The sequence below is a fragment of the Malus domestica genome, chromosome 08, assembly GCF_042453785.1.
Source record: "Malus domestica chromosome 08, GDT2T_hap1".
Lineage (NCBI taxonomy): Eukaryota > Viridiplantae > Streptophyta > Magnoliopsida > Rosales > Rosaceae > Malus > Malus domestica.
Window position 1 is genome coordinate 26,961,570 of NC_091668.1, and position 9,992 is coordinate 26,971,561.

Sequence of the window (9,992 nt, forward strand, 5' to 3'; positions counted from 1 at the left end):
TTGCTAAGATTGGGTGGCGGCTGATCCAGAACCCAGGGTCTCTGCTCGCTAGGGTGTTGAAGGAAAAATACTATCCTGGAAGGTACTTCACTGAGGCGGGTAAGGGCACGAACACGTCTTGAGGATGGAAGGGCATTTTTGAAACCCGCAAGGTGATCCTCCAAGGCCTGCAGTGGCGGGTAGGGGACGGAACCTGTATCAACATCAGGGAGGACCCGTGGTTTCCTAAGCCCTCTACCTTTAAAGTTATGTCGTTGGGCAACTTACAAGCTTCTTTGGTTAGTGATTTAATTGATCCGGGGTCTTGCTCATGGAAAAATGATCTGATTATGGCAAGCTTTCACCGGGATGACGTGAGGGCGATCTTAAGCATTCCTTTAAGCAAGACCGGAAGTCGGGACCGGTTGGTGTGGCATCACACGGTGAACGGAGATTATTCGGTTCGTTCGGGTTACGGTGTGGCTATGAACCTTATGGAAAATGGAGCTTTGGGTAGCAAAGGACGCGGGTCTACTAGCGCTAAACCAAAAAACTGCTATGCTTGGAACCTGATATGGAATCTTAAGGTTCCCAACAAAATTAAAAACTTTATCTGGCGTTGCTGTAACAATGCCCTGGTGGTTCGACGCAACCTGGAGCTGCGACATATGAGTGTGGACAACGTCTGTGGTGTGTGTGGTGCTGTGGATGAATCGGAAACTCATCTCTTCTTTCGTTGTCACCTTAGTCATCTGTTCTGGTACTCCTCCTCGCTTCAGTTAAACTCTCTTGATCTGGCAGGTGCTGATTTCCTGTCTACCTGGGAGTCTTTCTGGTCTCGGGTCAAGGGGAGGGATCACGCGGAGGAGATTATGCAGGAATTTGCCTTTGGATTATGGAGACTATGGAAAAATAGGAATGAGATGGTCTTCAATGGGGTGCACAGGCAGCCTTTGGAGATTCTGGAATCCTGGAGAAGGAACATCGCTGAATTCAAAGACGCTACGTTAGGTCAGACTACGGGAGATCAGGCTAAAGGACGACCGAGGAATCCCCCGCTGGACCGAGGGGCCTGTCGGTGGGTGAAGCTGGCGTTTGGGGTCCTCAAAGTTAACACTGATGCCCCGTGGTGTAGGAAATCTCTCCGCACGGGGGTGGGATGGGTTTGTCGGGATTTTGCCGGACTACTTCATGGCGCAGGGGGTTCTGGAGCTGAGTTGTATCACTCCGCGGCCGCTGGGGAAGCTGCTGCAATTAGGACTGCTCTCACGGCTTGCATTGACTACGGGTACGATAATGTAATTATTGAATCTGATGCCAAAGTGATCATTCAGATGATTAGACATGAATTGGCTTACGATTTCAGTCTTGAATGTATTCTTGGTGATATTGAGGTACTAGCGCGTAGGCTGAGGTCTGTTTCGTTCTCTGTCGTGCCTAGGGAGAGCAATGCTGCTGCTCACTCGGTTGCTAAGTTTGTGTTCAAGGAGGGTCGTAAATTTGAGTGGGACTGTATTGGGCCCGAATTTTTGTTTAACATCCTAGCCCAGGATGTAAATCTCTCTATTAGAATCTAATATATTTCTATCTTTGGGAAAAAAAAAAAACTGTGATTTCCCTCTCTAAATGTTGCAGACTATTCTTGTTTTTTTAATCATCATATTCATTTCTTTTGTTATTTTAACCATCACATCCATTTCTTTTGTTTTCTTTAATCTCCATTTTCTCCATTTTTCTATTCTCTTATCTCTGTCAGGCACTATCCCCCACTCAATCTCTGTCATTATCACTCATTTGCCTTAACACTCTAACTCCCGCACACTCTCTCTCTATAAACACAAAGATCCACCATCACCACTACATCTCCGGCGGAATTCATTGAACCTCCACCTTAAGGCCACTACTTGTCATCCTTTCCAAAACTCAAATTCAAGGGGATCAGACTCCCTCACATCTCCCTTGGACTCCCTACCTCTCTCACTCACTCTGTGCTCGCTACATAAAGGCAGCCATGGCAATCTTCGACGCCCTATTTCATGACCACCATTGTCCTTGTCTCCAACCACCACATCCCTCTCCCCTATCACTCTCCATCTATCTCAATCTTCTGTCTTCCTCACTTTCTATGTGCTCACATCGTAGAAGTACCAAAATCATCGTCAACGTCATGTCCTCCGGCAACTCCTCGTCATTTCTGACGAAGGTAAGTTTTGAAAACCACCAAAATCTTCGTGGATCGTATTTTACTATACGTTTCTAGTGTTCCTTAAGGATTTTGGTGACATTTGAATGCAGAGATACCTCGATACCTCGAGGCCAACTCCGCCAATGGCTGACTCGGGGGAAAGGTATAATCCTAAACAACTCTCATTTATCTTCATTTTGGTAGAAAGAGTATGAAAATGGGTTGAGTTTTAAGCTCGTTTAGAGCTCTGGAATTGCTGCCCAGATTTCGGTGACCAAACCCGGGACAGGGACAGAGTTGACCCGAATGGAGAAAAAAAAAACCTAAACCTGGAACCGGCCCAAGCCCACCACCTATTTACCCTAACCCAGATCCGACCCGTGTCCATTTCAGATTTTGGAAGGAATATTCCCTTGGAATATTCTGTTTACCTCCTAGTTAACTTTAACAAAATATTCCATCTGAGCATGGAATATTCTGTTAAAGTTAACTGTGACTATTACTTGACTTCTGTTGACCTTTTCGAAATTTTCTCATAAACCCTCCTAGGCTAATTTCAACGTCCTGAGTCCATTTTTGAAATCTATTTAGTGAAATTACTAGGTTTTGACGTAGTTAACCACCAGGGCATCTGGCTTGACCTTCTTAGGGTTGACCGTTGACTTTTCATTGACCTTTTACAAAAATTGTCCAAGACCCCTCTTAATGTATTTCGACGCTCTGATTTCGAATTTTCACTCCATTTTCTCAAATTTGGTCGCTTAAGTTGAGTTTTACTAATGGGTCCCAATATTATGCTTAGGAGCGATTATTATCGGAGACTCCGGCTTTCCCAGCGCAAATGGATATGACATCGCATATACCTGTGAGTGGGTCTTTTCGTTTTTAAGTATATGTGTGTATTTGTGATTTTTCCCGACAACTACTTTTATATATTATGATGTGATATGCCATATTTAGCTTTACAAATAAACTTTTTGTATACTTTATATTTATAATATTATTTGTGAACATAAACTTGTAGCATGACATCCTTGCGTTTTATCTGCTTATTATTACATGTTTGCACGGTGTCTCTTAGTTATTTGTATTGTCTTGGGCCAAGGACCAGCTTCACATGTAGTTCACATGCACTGTTTACATTCGCTTTGGATCTAAAGTTAGGTGTCAGCCTGTCTTTTTGTGTGATGTTTTGGACTTATATGTGATGTGACTAGCGCGACTAATGTGATGTAGTACTAGAATGTAAAACCTACACCTAGCTTGTTCCATTGTTTGAATATCTCTGTAATGGACTTATGTGCCTACATAAATTAATGAGCATTGATTTCTTATAATAATGAATTGAGACTTGATGTTGAGATACCTTGTTGTTGTGCCTACATCATTTAGCTCACCTGTGTTGCAGGGTACCTATTACATAATATTATTATAGTATTCTTGGGAAACCATTGTGAACACGGAAAATTCCTGAAACGAATGAGACAAGAACAACATGCACAAACAAATATTTGTATTTGATGATTTTGGGTTACAATCTCTCTCAATTTTGATCCTCTGATTCGATCTCCGTAAGGTGTGTATTTGTGGATGTTTCGTTGATCCAAGGGCCATTGAGGCTTGATCTTGGATGAACTATTAGAAGTTTCTTCAAGGGGCCGTGGGCTTGATCTTTGAAGGTGGATTTGAGCGAATCTTCAAAGGGGCTTTTGGGCTTGATCTTTGAAGAACAGTGATGAACGGATCTTCAAAGGCTTTTGGGCTTGATCTTGAGGAACGGTTGGATGTGTGGATTTGTCGGCGTTGTTGATCCAAAGGGCCGTTGGGGCTTGATCTTGGATGAACGAATGATGAACGATGGTGCTTTCTTCAAGGGCCGTCGGGGCTTGATCTTGAATTGGTGGAAGTTCTTCAAGGGCTTTTGGGGCTTGATCTTGAATTGGTGGATGGTTGATCAAAGGGCCGTCGGGGCTTGATCTTAGGATGAACGATGAACGATGAACGAAGAGAGCTTTCTCGATTCTTCGGGAACCTGGATGCTTGAGAGCTTCGGAGTTTCAAAGCTTCAGAGCTTCAAGAATTTTGCCTAATGATTTTGGTTCCTTTCCCCCTCAAATGAATGAATTAGCCTTCTATTTATAGAAATTTCCAAGGCCTAATTTTGAATATAATATTCCAGATGAAATAAGTCGTTTCTGCCAGGTGTTGACACGTGTCCTGTTTGATGACTTTTCCAATTTATTTCGATTTTTTGTTTAGACACACGCTACGTGTAAAATTTATGTAATACATGAGCATTGAAACTTTGATTTATCGGTCAACATTTATTTACCGAAATTTCGATGTCTACAAATGCCCCCACTTCAAGGCGCGTCGTATACATGTGCTTGTCACGTGTAGGAGATGCGTTTTGAAGTCCCTTAATGTAGATGTCGATCCAAGGGCCGTCGAGGCTTGATCTTGAATTGGGCTGGAGATTTCTTCAAGGGCCGTTGAGGCTTGATCTTGAATTGGGTTGGAGATTTCTTCAAGGGCCGTCGAGGCTTGATCTTGAAGGTTGAAATTGGACCACAAGGAGCTTCATGTGGTAGATGATCTTTAGCTTTGGTAGTGGATGAATCGGCACGTATTTTGTTGCGCTTGTTGACTTTCCACAGCTTTGATCTTGAACTGGGTTGGAGGATTTTCTGGATTCCTCCAATCGTTGATTTTCCACAGCTTATTCTTGAACTGGATTTGATTCAAATATGGTGGACGCTTGATCTTGAATCGGACTTGTGATTTCCTCAAGGGTCGTGGATGCTTGATCTTGAATTTGGCCGGAAACTTCTTCAAGGGCCGTTGAGGCTTGATTCTTGAAGGTTGACTCGAACACATGGCAAGCAGGCACGAGGTGAAGGTGACAGCTTGTTGCTTTGTTCAATCTTTTTAATTCACACCTGAGCAGTTTGGTCAACGGTATGATCTTCAAGATTGATGGGCTCTTCTTCCAGTTGGTGACTTGATCTTTAAGGATTTGATTCAAGGGTGGTGAATCGACACGTGCAGCTCACAACGCCTAGTAAGCCGACCCAAGAATTTGAGGGTCAAAACGAATTCACCGTCCAGAATGATTGCAACCCTGATGATATGAGATACTTTTGATTTTGAAGAAGTAGCGGATGACTCAGCACGTGCTTTGTTGCACTTGTCTCCACATGCTGCAAGGTATCATTTTCATTTCCTTTATCTGTTCCTCAGGCAGATGTGGCATCTTCTCGAGTTCCTCATCTCAGACTCCTTCTGCTTAGTTGACTGTGTAGGCTGCATTCTTCTCTGCTTGTTTCTTCTGCACATTGTCTCCACATGCTGCAAGGTATCATTTTCACTTGCCTTATCTGTTCTTCAGGCAGATGTGGCAGCTTCTTTGGAAGTACAGCAGCAGTGGGGACGAGTACTCGAGAGCAGTGCTAGGTAGGCAATCAGGGAAGGGTTCCAAGCAGTCAGTTCCTTACCCGAGTTTGAGTGGAGGTTCCGGCATATTGTTTTCTTTATCCTTGTCTTTGTAGGTAAGAACAAGGACAAAGGAATTGACAGGGAGAACGCATGATATGAGATACTTTTGCTTTCTACCCTGGTGATATGAGATACTTTTGCTTTGGTGTCATTTGTTTGCAGAGGTATCCCAAGGAATAAGAAACACTGAGTGACTCGAGAGGCTTCGTTGGGAAGGCATTCTCGGAGATGAAGAAAGGTTATGTATGTTTGCCTTGCTATGGAGGGTGAAGGTGGACAGTTATAGGAAATTCTTTAGTACCTGTAGAGGTACTATTCTTTTACTTGTGTCGGCAACCAATGCGTGATTGATCAGTATGGCTTCACGTGCTTTCTTCTTTATCAGAAATCTTCCACAAATTGTCCGTAATTTTCGTCAAGCTGAGTGTGCATGTGACAGGTGTTGACGAGGCTGAAAAAGACTGGCGCCTCTTCGATATCTGGGATCGGCGCTTCGACAAATTGCCCGTGATTTCCGCAAAGCTGAGTTTGCGCGTGACGGGTGCTGACGAGGCTGAAAAAGACTGGCGCCTCTTCGATATCTGGGATTGGCGCTTTAACAAATTGCCCGTGATTTCCGCAAAGCTGAGTTTGCGCGTGACGGGTGCTAACGCGTCTGAAAAAGCAAGATGCTTCTCTGATTTCTGAGCTTGCCTCCTCGATTTTTTGAATTGGCCTCTTCGAATTCTGAGCTCGCTTCTTCAATCTCTGAAATCCCGTCGAGTGTAGAGGTTGCATATGACAAGTGCAGACAAGTCTGGAAAGGAAGATTGGCCCGTGGTTTTCGAGCAAGCCCAGCTTTTGAGAAAGCTAGCACCTCTTCGATTTTTGAATTGGCCTCTTCAAATTCTGAGCTCGCCTATTCGATCTCTGAAATCCCGTCGAGTGCTGATTTTTATAGAGGCACGCAGTTCGTTTCAAAGCACACTTGAATTTTCGCTTGTAGAAACTCCCTTCTTGTACTTCTAAGATCTTGATTTATCCACCTCTTCTTCCTTCAACACCTTTGAAAATGTCTGGACCCTCCGACCGTCGTTTTGATTTGAATCTTGGTGAAGAAGCAGTCCCGCCTTCTCCAGACAACATATGGCGCCCATCATTCATATCCCCTACTGGTCCTCTTACCGTTGGGGATTCGGTGGTGAAGAATGACATGACCGATGCGGTGGTGGCCCGAAACCTTGTCACTCCCAGAGATAACAAACTACTTTCCAAACGGTCTGATGAGTTGGCTGTTAAGGATTCGCTGGCTCTCAGTGTGCAGTGTGCAGGTTCTGTGTCTAATATGGCCCAACGCCTATTTGCTCGAACCCGTCAAGTTGAATCATTGGCGGCTGAAGTGATGAGTCTCAAAAATGAGATTAGAGGGCTCAAGCAGGAGAATAAACAGTTGCATAAGCTCGCATATAGCTATGCGACAAACATGAAGAGGAAGATTAACCAGATGCAGGAATCTGATGGTCAGATTTTACTTGATCATCAGAGGTTTGTGGGTTTGTTCCAGCAGCATTTGCCTTCGTCTTCTGGGGCTGTACCGTGTAATGAAGCTCCAAATGATCAACCTTCGGTGCCTCCTCCTCCTAGGGTTCTGCCTAGTACTAAGGCTCTGAACAATCACCCTCTGGTGCCTCTCCGATCTAGGGCTCCGCCGAGTACTGAGGCGTCATCTGATCAATGAAGGCCCTTGTTTTTTTTTTGGCATGTAAATGTTCCCTCTGTAATTTTGCTGAGAAATCAATGAAATTGACTTTATTTCTCTCAATGTATTTGTTTTCTTTATATATATATATATATATATATATATATATATATATATATATATATCTATGTGTGTGTGTGTGTGGTGTAATCCGCACCATAGACTAATTAATTTTTTTTTCTTTCCTTTGTTTTCCACACGACACTATTATTTAAAGCAATGATGCCCTCTTTTTTTTTCTTTTTTTTTTATAATTATTTTGTCCTTATGGTGTATGAACCACTTTACTCCACCATCCCCTTTTTTTTATTTTTTATATTTTGGCTTTTGGTAGTGCTCAAACACACCGCATCATGACCCTATTGAATTTTTGCTATTATTATTTTTTCTTTGCTTTCGGTGGTACCACCACTCATGCCGCACCAATGTTTTATTTATTATTATTTCTTTCTATATATCACTACAACTTTGACAGCTTCCTGCACCTCTCACTTTTCTGCTTGACGGAGAAGATGTTTGTTCTGAGGCAGTGGATGAAGCAGATGTATTGATGGTGCTGTGTTTGTTGCAGAAGAGCTTGGTCCATTCCAACAGCAAAGAGGAGATGCGGGAAATGTCCGACGAGTCTTCGGGGTCTTGTCAATAGAGTTGTTGTGAGGATAATACTAGCAATGGGGACCACCAATGACAGTCATAACCGACGCTGTCCCCAAAGAAGCCGACAACCGCCTCGGCACCGAAGCTGAGTTGAACGAGGGCGCAATGCCCAGCGGGAAAGTGAGGGGACCGTGGTCGCCCGAGGAGGACGCAGTGCTGAGCTGAAGTAGCAGACTCCAAAACAGGCTTTACCGAATCAATCCACTCCCCATGATTATGTCTGAACTCATGCCTTTGAAAAAAAACTGCACAACATTGGTAAGCAATTTGAGGGATGAAGCTTCTATACTTAGGCCAAACCCACAAGCTTCTCACTGACTTCCCACACCTTGCGAGCCTTCTCCACATCACTAGCTTCTTGGGATAGTTGGTTCTCGAAGGAAGCCGAATTCTTGTTCCAGCTCCAGTAGACTCCCGACTTTGTCAAGCTTGGGTCGCTCACAACCTAAGCAAATCTCTTTCCGGCTTCATCTTTTGAGACATAGCCCTTGGTGATGTACTTTTGGAATGGAGGGAACAGAAGCCTGAATAAGGGAATGTGCTCCCTGAACAAACCGGTTGTGGCAATGCAGCCTGGGTAAAGGGAAGCAAATGTTATCCCGGTTTCCTCATGGTAGCGCCTGTGGAACTCTTGCATTGTGAGCATGTTGCAGACTTCGCTGTCCTTGTAGGCCTTGGCACCGTCAAAGTCTCCACCGTCAATCATGGCTGAGCTGTTTAGACCGTTTAAGCCTCCTGCAAGTCCCCGAGGTTGGCTTTTGGAGGTACATTTCCAGCTAAGGTGTTCGTGTTCCCAGTAATTGAGCCAACAATGATGAGTCTCTTTGATGGGTAGTCGGATTTGTTCAAATCTTCCAGCAGCAACCGCGAAAGAAGGAAGTGTCCAAGATGGTTGGTCCCAACACTGAGCTCGAATCCCTCAGCAGTGAATGAAGGTTCTTTAGTGGTTGGCTGATAAACAGCAGCATTACACACGAGCACATCAAGAGGCCTCTCAGAACGCCTGAAGTTTATCAACGAATTGGCGCACGCTGTCGAGGGAAGTGAGGTCTTGATGTTGTTTTGCTTTTCCACCGCCACGTGGTTATGGTGATTAGGGTTTTGCTGGCATGGATGCTGGCATCGCAGGCCAAGCAGAGAAAGGCCCAGTAGGCCGAGTGCAGAGAAAAGCTTCCATCTTTTGATTTAATTTTGTTTTTTTTACCCATTTTTTTCTTTTTTTTTTTCTAAATACATAACAACATATGTATTCAATTTTTTTTTTTCGAAAAAAAACTATAATTTAATTTTGTACAAAGAAAATTGCAAATTTTCTTAACAAAATAAATTTGTAATAAAATTGACCTTCTTTAATAAAACATTTATTCTTTTTATTTTGATGTGACTGAACTCGAAAAATTGAACATTCGAGCTGCCTACGTACCCCTCCAAAGAAGAGATCAAGTCGTAACGTAGTTCAAATACATACATATTTTTGGTATTTTCTTTTTTTGTGCCGTTTGCAGTTTTAACTCATGTAGGCGAGGAGCCTTGGTTCGTGCAGTTTAGGCTCGTGCGAACAAGGAGTGTTGGTGCCGTTTGCAGTTTCAGCTCGTGCAGGCAAGGAGCATTTGTGTCATGCAGTTTAGACTCGTACGGGCGAGGAGCGTTGGTGCCATTTGCAGTTTTAGCTCGTGCAGGCAAGTGATGCGTAAAATAACTAAACACACAAATTAAACCCTCTTTTTATCAATTGTAGTAAAGTATGTAAGTAGGGATCGTTCTAGGCCGGGGGTTAGGAGGGATTGCTAAATCACTTGGAAACTGACTTGAAAACGTGAAAACAAAGTTTAAAACACTAACTAGACTCAAAGAATGCAAAACTATACTTTAAAACACTAAAACAAACCAAAAGACTCAAAACAGCCCCTAAACACTCAAAACTACCTTAAAAACACA

General features: G+C 43.5%; 1 pseudogene; it reads right to left on the bottom strand.

The window, feature by feature from the left end:
• Window positions 1–8,334: 8,334 nt before the first annotated feature.
• On the bottom strand, window positions 8,335–9,262 carry LOC139198145 (protochlorophyllide reductase, chloroplastic-like; annotated as a pseudogene).
• Between the last annotated feature and the right edge of the window lie 730 nt (window positions 9,263–9,992).